At 40.9% G+C, this 14,627-nt stretch overlaps 1 protein-coding gene and 1 non-coding gene across 10 annotated transcripts in view; both read right to left on the bottom strand.

Annotated features, from left to right (window-relative positions):
- The window catches only part of FOXN3 (forkhead box N3), a 217,177-nt gene that overhangs the window by 96,605 nt on the left and 105,945 nt on the right, over positions 1–14,627 (bottom strand). The window lies entirely within an intron of this gene.
- LOC133274835 (U6 spliceosomal RNA) lies at positions 4,022–4,128 on the bottom strand. The gene has a single exon (XR_009745301.1). It is a non-coding gene; the product is annotated as a U6 spliceosomal RNA (small nuclear RNA).

The following is a 14,627-nucleotide window of genomic DNA, read 5'->3' on the forward strand; positions in this document are numbered from 1 at the left end:
ATGCCTACATAGGTGTTTCACACTGACAAGTTCTATTGAAAAACCAACTGGTAATAGACACATTCATGATTCCTCACACTTTCTAAGTCACCTCAAGAGAAACCATTCCATCTTCAGAAGGGCAGAAAGAAAGTCATAATTTCCTGCAGTCTTGCATGAATATACTAAACCGAAACATTTCCTATTTAAGCCACAATGTTTGTAATTCTCTTCAGTAATTCTCCCTTTCATAATTCTCCTTCTGGAGGCAGAGGGAGGGGGAAGACCACTCTTTCTGCTGTCTCCAAGCAAACTCCACTCTTCAGCCCCAGACACGAATACTATTTACATAGGTGTATATCATAGTCTCTTCAGCAGGGCAGCAAGGCTTAGTGTTCACTTCCGTCAAGGAGGAAGAGAACAACATACACCACTATAGCACTGACAGGAGACAGTGCTTTTAATTGAAGTGGGAACTGCTTGATTTGCATCTCTGAGCAGACAAACAAACAAAAACCAGCACTGAAACTCATCTGTAGGATGGGTGGTGAAAGGGTGACTCCGGTGCCAATGTCATAGTAACCACCAGGAAAAAAGTTTCCCCAAAGTAAGAAAGAGAGCTCAATCTGCCTCCTTTCCTTGGCTCTCCTTTTAAAGAATACCAATAAGTTTCCTGAAAAACAACAGGCCTTTTGATAAGGCAGTAGCTTTCCTCTGTTTTTGTTTGTTTGTTGAAAACACTTTGATTTTGCAGGAAGCAACTAATAAATGCAACCAGGGATCAACTTAGTTAAAAACCTTAAAAAGAACAGGACATACATCTCCTACTTCAGCCACTGAACTAGATTGTCTCACTGGCTTGAGTAAAACTGCTGAATTATTTCCCTAACAAAAGAAAGGCGCTTTTAGGCCCTATAATCTCATTTCAAATCCTTTTACCCACTCCCTACTCTTTTTGGCCTTGATTTTGCAATCCTCTTTCAGGACTAATCTCAGGACTAATTGGTGCCAGCACTCCATTTTCTTCCTCCCCCCCCCCCCCCTCCCTCTTGCATTGTTCAGGTGCTGAAAGGGACGGCGGGCCAGGGTTCAGTGCCCCGTAATGAGTCTGTTCCTACAGAGTAACTGTTAATAATTAGCAGGAAGCATTTTGCCTTTAAATTGCACAGCATGAGCAGCAGGATTTCGCAGAGCTAAAGATCTGCTTCACTGTTGCTCAAGGAGTTCCACAAGTTTGCTGGCTGGAGAGCTGGGGTGCAAGCTGCACACTGTGCCCCAGCCAAACCCTGCCAGCTGGGCACATGGGGCAGCAGCAGCAGTGCCAAGTGTGTCTCAAGCTTCAATGGCAGCAGGCAGAAGGAGGGAAGCAAAGGATAACCCTGCACACCCCACCTCCAGCACTGCAGCAATGCTACCACCAGGGACAGGACCCAGTCAGGGTGGTGAAATGACAGCCTCTGTTTCAGGAATGTTCCACAATACAATCCCCTGAAGAATAATGACCAAAGAGGAGATTTAAGAAAGCATGCTACTTTACAGTTAATGACTGTATTTGCAGGTAGTGCCAAAAAGGAACAATGGCTTCTCTTACTGAGGGACTATCAGTGTTGACCATTTCGGAGCCAGACTTGGAAGCAAAATTAGCTTTTCTGTAATTGGAAACTTCAGTCTAGCAAGTGCATTTAAACAAAATGACAAAAACCTTATTTCCGAAGGATGCTCTTTTCCAGCAAACTCAATGCTAACCTTGAGTTCTGAGTCACACAGCATACACCAAAAGCTTCAAAAGTTTTTCAGACTGGTAGGACTGCATCACCAAGAGTCTACATAAAAATCTGACACTTAGATATTGTAGTGTCTTCTGCTGTCCTGACACTAAAGGACAACACAAGAAACTCCATCTGATGAAATAGGTATTGCTTCCATCATATCCCCAAGGAGTGCTCTAGAGTTTAAACACAATTGTGACTACATCCACACCCTCATTCACTACTGCACATCCTTATGCATCTGCAAGCAGGCGTGCTATGAAGAACATATTAGCATTACAAAAAAGGAAAAAGATACAACTAGCCTCACTCTCTTGAAAGATCAACTTCTTGTGGAGCATCATTAAGAGACAGGCTGTCAGGTGCTGAGATTCCTGCAGAAGCCAGCACACACAGGGTCTCACTAGATTTAGGGAATCCACCGCTAATGCAAAGAGGCAACACCAAAGGCTTCTGTTTAAAAAGGGACGCTCTCTGGTACACTCAGCCAGCATCTACCACTGCAGAAAAAAAAGCATGCTCTGTTACTGCAAGTACCCTCTAGAAGCGGTATGGGTACACAACGGCCAGACGGTAAGAACCGTCGTTTATCTCCAGTTACAGAAACCAAAAGGCAGGTTTGAACACAGAGCTGAAATTACCAGTGGTATTTCTTTGTTTGCCCCATCACTTTAGATCAGGCAGCTTCTCAGTGGCTGTTGAATTAAGATGTGTAATAAGAATGCTTAGCTCTGTGCATATTACCGTCCTCTGAGTGCCAGGCTCCCCCACCACACTAAAGCCATCCCCCATGTGACACCCTGCTGAGGGAATTCTGTTACAGAAGATACAGCAGATACAGCTAGTACAAGTGCATTTAAATCCTCCATCTCTCAAAACCACTGTTTGCAAACTTTATGCTCAGGATTCATCACTTATTTCTGTTTGGTTTTGCGTCAGAAATTTCAGACAGAGGACTCTCCTCAGGTAATCCAATTCAGCTTTCTGCCAACAGAAAACTCCTTCCTACAGTCAATTTTCTAGGATTTTATTGAGTCTGCTTTTCAGCACTCTACCAGATGGATTTCAGACCATTTCCTTTAAGAGATTAATTCAGTCTAATAAGTTCATTATTTGCGCCTGGTCAGTGACCAAGGAATGATAAGCCAGTCTGTGTACTTGTTTCCTTCTCATACACTATTAAAATGACAAGTTTTCCATCCAAGTGTCAAAGTCTGTTCACAACAGCAATACAAGAGAACCAGAGAGACATCCCTGTGAAAATCAAGCACCTGCATTCACAGAGGGATACTGTTAACCTGTTTACAGCATACAAGCAACTGCCTTTTCTATCTTAACAGTTTGAAAATTAGAAATCAGAAGACAGCAAGTGAAGATGTGCCTGTTGCCAATCCCCTCTCCCCTATCCCCAGGTCACAATCCCTGTGTAGAGTTTTGCCTGTCTTGGTGCAGCCCAAACTCCTATGCCAGCCCAGGCTGCCCTACTACTGTTGCTTTAGAGCACAAGCTGAGAGGAGCAGCAGATGGCTGAACTGTGCCATGTGAATCACCCTCTCTCACCAAGCTTGTGAAGTGCAAAGAATCACAAAGCTGAGGTGCAGCACCTCTTTCCCCAGCTGTTGCTTTACCCAGCACTGCAAAACTTTACTATAGCATGTAAGTGACTTCAGAACACAAGTTTGCAAGTGCCCTCCTTTCAGCTGAGATAATCTATTTTTCTTCCTAGTAGCTGGTGCAGTGCTGTTTTGGCTTTAGTCTGAGTACAATGCTAGTAACACACCAACGTTTCAGTTGTTGCTTAGTAGCGCTTACCCTGATCAAGGACTTTTCAATCTCTCATGCTCTGTCAGTGAGGTGGGGCACAGAAAGCTGGGAAGGAGCAGAGACAGCACACCTGACCTAAACTAGCCAAAGGGGTATTCCATACCACAGCACATCATGCCCAGTATATAAACTGGGGCTAGTCACCTGGAAGGGCAGATCACTGCCCTCAGGATGGGCTGGGCATTAGTCAGTGGGTGGTGAGCAACTGTACTGTACATCACTTGGCTTTTCTTCTTGGGGCTTATTCTTCTCTCTCTCTCCCCTTTTCATTATAATTATTATTACTACTACTAAGTTTTACTTCAATTATTAAACTGTTCTTATCTCAGCCCACGGGTTTTACCTTTTTTCCCCTGATTCTGCTCGTTGTCCTACTGTGGGGGACACGGGAGTGCATGAGCAGCTGCATGGTACTTAGTTACCACCTGGGGTTAAGCCACTACCGTACTTTCTGGATGGAAGGCTTCACAAATTTGCATATCACCCTCTCACAGAGGCCATACTAACCTTCTCTGTATCATTCCAATTTTAGTATATGTGCTGCCAAAGCTAGCAAGAAACTTTTAAGGCAGATTAGTAGCACTCACCTGCCACAATACACCTGAGTCAACACTTGGCACAATGATGCTTCCCATGCTCTTCTGTGCAGAAACTCTGCTTTTAGAGCCAGACATAGCATAACTTTACTAGCACAGCACTGCGTCATCTAACTAGCCTCAGTGAGATTATGGTTCAATGACATTTTCTCTGGTAGCCCTCATCTCTCCTTGACAAGCTCCAATCCTTCAAAAAGAAAGTATCACCAGGATCTCATTTACAATGCAACCATACAAGTGTCTTCACCAGCTACCTGACAGTTCACTGGTACAAGGGCAACAAGAGCATCTTAAAACTACTTTTGCAAAGGAAAACAAAAGAAAACATTAAAAAAAAAAAAAAAGCCACCAAAATAAAACCAAATCATACCCCAAAACCCACCCTCTGCTGAGCAATCGGAAGATAGTGCTCCCAGAGTCCTCAGGCAGCTGTTTGAGAACTAGCCTGGGAACTGCTGCACACCACCGTCACATGTGCATGGTTAAAGCTCAACACTTTTCAATACTAGCCAAAGGGCAAACTCAGTGGCAAATCCAAACAGCTTGTGAAAATTTTCCTCAGTTACTCTGGGGGGTTTTAACTGATTGGATGGCAACTCTTAGTGGGGTTTCTAACCGTAGTGCCTGAGAGTTCTACCCTTGGAGTGCAAGCCACTGATACTGGGGGCATCTCACACACACCCATAGCAAAGCAAGGATGGCAAATGGCACAGAAATAGACAAGAATGAATTTATTTGTTTTGGCAATGCCGTTCAACACAAACCAAATTCCTCAAGCTCTTGCTCCATATCATTACAAAATACAGAGCCCATCAATTCACCATTCCCTCTGTTTTCAAAGCAGGGGTTTGACGGCAATATCCCCAAGCAGCTTTAGCACTTCCAGCACAAATTTCCATTCTCTTCTTCCCCCAAATCTCAGTAAGTCTATTTCTACATCTGAAATCAGAAGCAGCAAAATATACTTAATAACCAAAATATCTACACTGCTTTAGCAATATAGCTGATTATGGCTTTTAAACTATCATGGAATAAATGTGCTTGAATAAAGTCTTCCTTTTATGTTACGTTATACTTGCGAGTTGCAAAATAAATGCTAGCTACTCCAGAAGCTTTGTTTGTTATTAATTCCCTTAAGTTTAGAAAATTATTTCATTCTAATTAATTTATTTTTTAATCTCATGAGAAAAATGGTTGTCTTCATCTTTCATATGCAAAACAGCTAACAAAAGAACCATTTTTCATCAAGAGGTGGAACTCCAATTAACAGAGATCTTAAATACTTTGGGAGCTGTTATGAATTTTGCCACTGATCAGACAGCTGCATGGGGAAAAAAAATAAGCTTTTCAGGAAAGTTACATAATTAAAAGTAACCCAATTCCTTTTTTGCTGTTGTTTGTTTGTTCCTCCATCTGCTAATCTGGATTAAACATTAAAATGAATGAAATTCAAATGATGCTGAATTTGCTAAGTTTACATCCCTTTTTCATATACTTTTACTGTACTGCCACCAGGTATGAATTCCTAATGCTGTATGGACATATTAAAGCATCATCACATTTTTCATAACTCAGTCTTTTGTACCTGCATTACTATGCAATTAATTTTTCCAAATGTCACATATTCTTTCTTTAAAAATACCACCACCATCACACTCACCAAGACTAAACCACAGAACTATAAAGACTTCAAAACACTGCAGCGAAAGTGTTAAGAAGAAAGTCTGTTCTGAACATCTTGTCTTTTCAAACCTTAGGAAGTTTTCCTTCAAGCCTATAACCACCATTTGAACAGAATTTCTTTTGGAAGGATATATAATGGAATCCTTATAAAAATAGCTACTGAAAAAAGCAGTGAGAGGCATAGAGCTCTGCAATATTTATATTATCCATGCAGACAACACAGAGAAGCACCAATGAGGTTAAAAAAATGCAACACAGAGAACAACTGGCAACAGCAGTCAGGTATAAGAGGCCATGAGCAACAAATGGAAAAAAAAACATCAGCTTATAAAGCTGGACACTGACTACTACCCTTGAAAAGGGCAGAATAATAAACTACAGTTATTCCATTTTCACAAATAAAATCCATGTAGTACTGATTCTAATACCAAAAACATGTCATACAAGCTAATGAAAAGAAAATTTAACAAGTGCACGTATGGTGCAGCAAGCCAAGAAAGAAATACATTTACATTTGTATTAGCAAGAGCCATTGGCTGTGCAATCTTTGATGCTTTAAAAGCAGAGCAATGAAAAATTACCACAAGTAACTGAAGCATATACATGAGCCCACAGAGCAAGTTAGGGCAATTAACAGGAGGAGATTGCCAACAAAAGCAGAAATGAGTCAGGATGAAAAGAAAGCAAAGATCTTTTACAAATTCTGATCCACTCTCATATCCGAGCTGGCCAGTCCCTCCAGCCATCCCCCTTTCACAAAGGAAAAAAACCATCTTAAAAACATGGAGGTGGAAACCATGCTCCTCTGTAAACTGGTACAAAGACATATGTGACAACCAAACCAATTTCACTCCAAGCTGCAGAGTCAGGCTGCACCTTACCAATGCTTCTCTTCTAGTATCTGCAAGTTATGCATCAACAAAATAAACTTTTCTAAAATGTTTGTTAACCAAACTGCTTACACAAACCCACTTCAGACTAGTTGTCTCAAGCTATTCTCCCATCACTGTTGCTGTGAGCATTTACTCTTTTGTAATGAAAATAGGTCACTTGCATTGAAACAGTACATTTTGCTTCTAAGTGCAAAACAGAACAGCTCACCTGGCAGCAAGGCTGCCTTTTGACATAAGTAAACTGTACATACATATATACCTGTGCACCGAAAACCCCAGAGGTTTGTGTATTCATCACTGAAATCACATGCAGTCAGTCATAGGGAAAAAAGCCTCAAATGCAAAATGGGGAACCTTATTTAAAGTGTAACATGAAAACCACCAAACTGGATGAAACCAACAACCTGTTTTGTCCAGAGTGCCCACAACCCAATGCCAGATGCAAGTTTCACAGAAATCAGAAGAGTGGCATCGCACCGTAAATCTGTGCCCATGCAGGCTTGAAATATCAGAGAGACAAGTTAAACCTAAAAATCCCATGAGGTCTAGTACCCTCTTCCAGATCCATCTGTATTAGCCCTGGACATGGCAGTTAAACAAAACTCCACCTTTTGAGGAACTACTACATAATCCTTAGCCTCAGTATTTTGCTGTGGTAGCAAGATCCATTGACTGATTTACACACTGTGAGACCCTCCCCCCCCCCCCCTTTTTTTTTAACCAGTAGAGAAATAAAGTCAAATGCTCCATTTCACAAGTTTCATAATTAAAAACAGAACAAATGCCACCAACGCGCACCCCACGCATACACACTGCCTTCAGGGCTGCCTGGAATGGAAAGAAACCCAACAAGAGTTTCTTGAAATCTATCTAAAACACAGCCCCTTAATTCTCATTTATGATTAGATGTACCCAAACTGCTTGACAGATTTTCTTTAAACAACAGTGAGGTTCCCAAAATGAAGTCAAAACATTTGTGAAAAAATACAGTACAATCAAACGCAACCTTCAGCGTTTCATTGTGGATTTACTGAAAAAGAACAAGAAGTGCTCAGCACTTCTATTTTGCAAAGTGAAAGGGGAAGGAACATTTTATCAGGCTCCTGCAGCATAAAACACATTGGACAGGCAAGAGCCATAGCTCTCACCTCCTGTCTTTTTAGTCTGGAACAAAAAGGTGAACATGTGAGGAAGAGTGTTTCCTCAGCTGTACAGGCTTTGCTGAGGATGTAAATGTCTCTACTAAGTACCCCCATGTCATCCAAAGAACAAGTTTTGTATAAATTACTCTGATGAAGCAAGCAGCTTGATTTTTCCAAGTCAGAATTCAAAACCCAAGTGTAAAAAAATTTCAGTATGAAAAAAGACTATACTTTTTGTTCCAAAACTTCAGAATGAGACATTTTAAGACTATTTAAGCCCTTTCAGTTTCTATTCCTCTAAGCCACTTAAATTCCTGTGAAACAACTCTAGCAAAATAGTTTTATTCATACAAAACCCAGTTCCATGAAAATAGGAGGGATATCATTTTTACACAGTAAAGATCATATAATTACAGGACAGATGCACACACATTAAAAACGGGATAGAACAGAAATTCAGGTACCATGCTGATGGAGTTATAAAAGCCAGTGATTGACTTGCATGTGGCAACTCCAGCCCTGAGCTGAGCTCTACCATCTAGCTCAGTTTTCCACCTCTGATGGGTAAGCAAGGGTCAGATGCACCACCCCAACCACCTGGACAGCCCTTTTTCCACAGTCACACTGTGACAGCAGCAATGAAACAGAACCCTCTTATGTTCTGCTTCTCACTGATGTTGTGCAGAGAAAAGAGGAATTAATTCTCACTAGCCATACTCATCTCTCAGGATGTTTCTCTATGGACAACCAGCATTTTTATGGTACTTTTGTCACCTTCTGTTACGAGAGAAGCCAGGTGACTTGCAAGCCAGTTCCTCAATCTCTTGGACTCAAGCAAACAGTCCCAAGATGATGAGGGGCTGCCAAGTAAGTCTGCTTGACCTCCTTCCTTGGCCAAGGCCACTGAATCTGTGTGGAGAACTGACATTCTCAGAAGGGTATTACACATGGAACACATTGGTTACACAAATATTGGGAGTTTCACATGAAGTGAAACAGCTCCTTCACACTTTACACACGTTCTCCATCGCCCAATATAGATTTGAACGACAGGTTCAAAGGATGAAAAGTACACACAGGTTTTTGTTCAAGACAGAGCTCAATTCTTGGAAATAGTCAATGCTCCTTACTTTCAGTCTAAACAAATAATAATATAAATAATGAAGAGTTAAACTGCAAAATACTTTAAAATCATGACAGTAAGTATTAAAAAGCCACCCCTTACCTACTGTTTATTCTGAAATTACTATTAATATTTTTCACTCACAGAAAGTTTACTACTATAATACCAATATATGTTATAATACTATACATATTATAACACTATAATATATATAATACTAATATACATATATAATACTTATATACATTAGAAACTGTCCTAAGAACATCAGTCTTACAACAGAACTGCAAATAAGGCAACTTTCCCTATAAATCGTTTTTACTACAGGCACCAAAGGAAAGAAGTCCAAAAACTAATAGATAACTGAAGAAAATCTAAAAGGAAAAAAACAATTAAAAACAAATTTAAAATTTTAACTTCAGTTCTGGAAATAAAAAACCTTTTCGGAATACACCAGCAGTAAGGTATGACACATTGTGATACTATTTGTGGCTTCCCAAGCTTCATGAGACTGTTTTCAAATGCAGAAGTCAGATATCACTGCTGGTGTAATACGGTATGATTAACAAACGTGATGCTCATGTCAGCCACTGCTCACCACACGAACACTTGTTTCCAAGTCCTAAACTTTCATCTACTAAGACTTCAGTGAACTGTTACTGAACTGCATTACACAGACTTCCCCATCCACACAACTGCTGCAGTTGTATTAGCGATGCTATAGCTATTAATGGGACAAAGGGAGAGAGATGGACTGAACACTGCCAAGTAACCACAGCAGGGCTGTGCCCCTGCTCCCTGCATTTTGCTGTACCATGCAGCTCATGCACTGCGCGACACATACCCCAATTGTACAAGAACAGACCCTGGGACAGCAAATAAGAGGGATGGGGAGTTGCAAAAGACAATCTCAGAAGCACAGCACCCACATGCTTCCAAGTTTCTGCAGTCAGCAATTCACAGCTCTGCCATACAGGCTATCCTAGTTATTTTCATAGGGAAATACCCAGGGCTAGAGAAGAATTTACAAACAAACTAACAATATAAAACCCTATCCCTAGACTTTCATTTTTCCCATGAACTGAAGTGGAAACATCTATGGTACCATTCCAAGCCATCCAAGCTATCTCTGGAATAAGGCTATTTTTATCTACAGAGGACACGAGGGGAAGAAGAAGCCTAAAAAGCCAAATAACCGGAAAGTCTGATCAACAAATGGGAGTTTGAATAACAATAACATAAAGCAAGGAGCTGGTGTTTGCCTGGCATCCAGAGAAGCAACAGACTAAGGATGCTGCTATACAGTTCTTTCCCAAAAGTCTGCAAACATACAATCAAAACAAGACTCAACCAAATCTTTCTGTATTTGGCAAATGGGAAACAAGAATCTGTACTATTTTGGAGATACGCATGAGAAAGAACAGAAAACATCTCAGCTGAGAATGCTGCAAAGCATTTATGCAATTTTGAGAGGAATGAAGGTGTGATTAGAGGGTTATTTGTACTTCCACCAGCCATTCCTGCTGAACACAAGGGTGCTGCAGAAAGGATACATGAAATCTATTGTGTGAAAGAGCACACACTCGCACTTTCTGCCCTTCCTTTTCTGTCCAGGACCTGCTGCCATCTTTCCCCATTTATGTCCCTCCCCCTGCCTCCCTTACACTATAATGTACAAGAAAATTCAATTTAAAAGGGAAGAGCTGATCTGTTTTGTTTTCTGAAACTATGCACAGTGGGATACTTGTGGTAACACCGAACTCTGCTGGCTAGACAGGAATATGCTCTATAGATAGGAATATTCCTATCTATCTGATAGGAGCATGTTAGAAAACAAGTTGTGGATTGGCAAAGCCTCAAATATTTATGCATTGCTAGCATTACAGACATCCACACACCTGGCATCAAGTGGAACCAATGTTCTCTAACTTGCCAGAAAACAGAAATAAACCAACAAAATCCCAAAGTATAAATGATCTTAAGGTCCTTTCCAACCCTAACTATTCTATGATTCTATTCTATGATTCTATTCTATGATTCTATTCTATGATTCTATGCTCTTCAAATCAAGACATGTTATAGTACCAAAGTGCACAATTTACAAGAACTTGTGTTCTCCATGACCTCTGAACTACAAAAACAGTGAAACAATATTCCCCAAAGACCCCACCTTAACACCACACCAAGAGAAGAAAATTCACTCTGACACCATCCAGGAAGTAAAATATCTAGACTGATCTTCATAAAGGGGTTGTAAACAGCAAATTGCATGCACAGAAATTAATATTAGACTGCTCTATGGCCAGCTTAATTTTCTACTTAAAGCAAAAACAATAGTACAGAATTAAATCCATGTTTCTAGACTGCAAATGACAAACAATTCATTTCTTTCCTAAGTCTCTTCTTGTAGGGGAACATCCTGCAATGTCTTTTAGTGCATCAAAGTTTTCAGTGAATGAGAAAAGGTTGTTTCACCAGCTTCACCAAGAGGCCACGGAAGATCATTTCTGATCTCAAGTTATAATGTGTAAGGATAAAAAGAGTGCTTATGCATTGTCCAAAATGATAACCTACAACAAACTGACTCTGATGCAGGTTTAGCTTCAATAAGCAATTCTGAAAAGGTGAAGCTTGTGACAGTAAAGCCAAAACCTCCAAATATTTGAGGAAGTTGTTCCAGCAACAGCAGCTTCCTAAGCAGCAGAGCTACAACAGCCAACTTGTCCATTTCATATCCATCTAACACCTTCAAAGTTCCCCATCCTAAGTGGGCTGTATGCAGGCTGTGTACCAACAGGGACTGCTTGAGGAAATTTTGCTGCAGCAGTGTGGAAGGCACGGAGGGACGGGAGGCATGGGCACAGCAACGGTCCCTCAGAGCTGCTGCCTGGGGAGCTCCCACTGCAGAGCTCCCCCTTACCTGCCTCACTGCATGGCAGGAGGGCTTATACTAGTGAGATGAAAGCAGAAAGCTAGGACTAAGAGTGACAAGACTGTGTTTTCAGTCTCAAAATAGGTAAATTCAGTTTTTCTTAGTTCAAATCCAAATGTAAGCATGTCCAGACCACCTCTTCTGCTGTTCACCACAGGGCTTGCACCAATCACAGGTCTTTTTATTCTGTTTCTATTAATAGCTTTCAAAAGTTAGACAGAGGTTCGTAATCACAGAGTCCCCTTTTCTTAATCTCTTACTCATACAAATAAGGAAACGAATAAGGAGAAATATTTTTATCAGAAACAGGTATCAAAAGACAAGATGCTGGAAAAATGCTGAACATTTAAGGAGCTCACGCATTTTTAGGGAAGCCAGCAGCAGCAAACAGTGATAAAAGACAATAAATCTGATAAAACATAGCCACTCAAAACTTTTCAAATCCCAGGCTAGTAAAGTTCCGTGAGAAGTTTGGTCACTTACGTACCTGCAGGCCCTCTGCGATCCACTGGCCTACCCCTGTGCCATACACTTCAACAAGGGACAAGGAGAAGAAAACCGTATCACAAGTCATGCACATTTAAATGAAACACAGTTCTGGAAGTGACTCTACACAGGAAGCAGAGGTGTTTTTTCTTGTGGGGCCTGGTCCCTCCCAGCCGCCAGGGCTGCAGCACCAGCCAGGAGCCTGGCTCTGGCAAAAACCAGATGCCATGTATGCTGACTGTGGATCGACTGCTCTCCACCAACCAAAACTGTGCTGCAGTGGAGTGTCTGCTACTCTTCCTGTCAGCTCCAGCCTGGCCCATCAGAAATGCAGTGATGCACACCAGGAGGCGTTTTTCTCACAGAAGTGCCTGGATATGCACAGGTGGACTCGATGTCCAAAGCCAAACACAGATGTAATGCAGGACTAACTGGGGTCTCAATCCTTCCCAAAGTAGAATACATCAACCAAGCTCACTCAAGAAGCTGTTCCAATGGGAAGTAACAAACCAACAAGGAATCCAACAAAGCCTTTATGAATGGGCACACTGGGGCAATGCAAGAAAGAAACCATCCTTCAGTTTCTATCTCAGGCATGTTTGCCACTTCATTAGACACATGACAACTTAAGACAGATGTATCAACATCTGCCACTGGTTTAGCAAACTACAATCGGCAAAACACACCAGAAAAATGAAAAGCAGTGCAATAGTGCTCCGTAAATCTGTAAAGGGATCTAGCCAATACTCCTAGGTGGTTACCCAAATCTTCAAATATTTTTGTCCTTCTGGGAAACTAATAATTTCTGTTATTTTAGACAGTTCTCAGCAATAGAAGGAGAAATACAATTAAGAACTAGCCCCATGTAATACATAGAAAAGAAAAATCCATTTCAAGATCTCCTCAAAGTACTACTAGAAGAGAAAATCCCTATACCTACTGTCCTGCATTAAGCAGTAGCAGTCATTTTTCTCCTTCTTAGTAGCTGGTGTAGTGCTGTGGTTTTGACTTTCAGCCTGGGAACAGCATTGATAACACCAATGGTTTTAGTTGTTGCTCAGTATGTTTACTCTGACCAAGGACTTCCTGAGCCTCATGCTCTGCCAGGGAGGAGAGGAAGCCAGGAGGAAGTAGAGACAGGACACCTGACCCAAACTAGCCAAAGAGGTATTCCATACCACAGCATGTCATGCCCACTATATAAACTGGGGGCAGTTACCCATAAGGGTTAGATCACTGCTCGAGTCAGGCTGGGTATCGGTCAGCGGGTGGTGAGCGGTTGTATTCTCTTCCCTTGTTATTTCCTTATCATTATTGTTGGTGGTAGCAGCAGTAGTGATTTGTGTTATACCTTAATTACTGGACTGTTTTTATCTCAACCCATGGGAGTTACATTCTTTAGATTCTCCTCCCCATCCCTCCAGGAGCGTGGGAAGGAAGGAGGGGGAATGGGTGAGCAGCTACGTGGTTCTGGGTTGCCGGCTGGACTTAAAACCATGACAACCTACACAGTTCAGTCACGAGTCAGAAAACTGGAAGGGCACTGACTTACACAGTTACTTAACCAAGTTTGTGCCTATAAATATATTTCAAGGTTGCTTGAAACTGTATTGCCAACAGAATTGTAAATATTTAAAAAAAAACACATTACACTAAAGTACAGATTTTTCCAATCCAAGGAGTTTTTTCATTATAACACTATGTATCAGTGCTAGTTCACCCCTGAAATTTATTTTAAGTGACATGATATATGCTTCAGTTATAAGAACCAGATAAAAATCCAAGGGTTGCTTCTTGTTTGGCATGACTATTGTTTTTTAAGAATACACATCCAATCCAATTAAAATTAAATAATTCACATTATTTTATTATTATTATTATTATTACACCTTACAGATTAACTTCACCCTGAATTGCAGTAGCAATTCAGGTAACTGTAAGCAGAAGTTCCTTTTTATATACAAATACTGCAAGGTTGCTTTTAAAAAAAAAAAAATAAAATAAAAGGTCTTCTATACATGGAGGCCAATGTAATTCAGAATTCCTGGTTTGAGTCAAATGCCCAATCTCAAATGATACAACACTGACTCAGCCATTCAAACACATAGGTTCACATCACAAAACTCCTCCCTGTTATGTTTATGCAGGATGCTCTAGTGAAGTTGTAAAGCTAAATTATTTGATGTAATTAACTGTGCTC

This window comes from Pezoporus flaviventris, unplaced genomic scaffold, assembly GCF_033815535.1.
Source record: "Pezoporus flaviventris isolate CSIRO_AGI_PZ_B2104156 unplaced genomic scaffold, CSIRO_AGI_Pfla_v1 ptg000036l, whole genome shotgun sequence".
Lineage (NCBI taxonomy): Eukaryota > Metazoa > Chordata > Aves > Psittaciformes > Psittacidae > Pezoporus > Pezoporus flaviventris.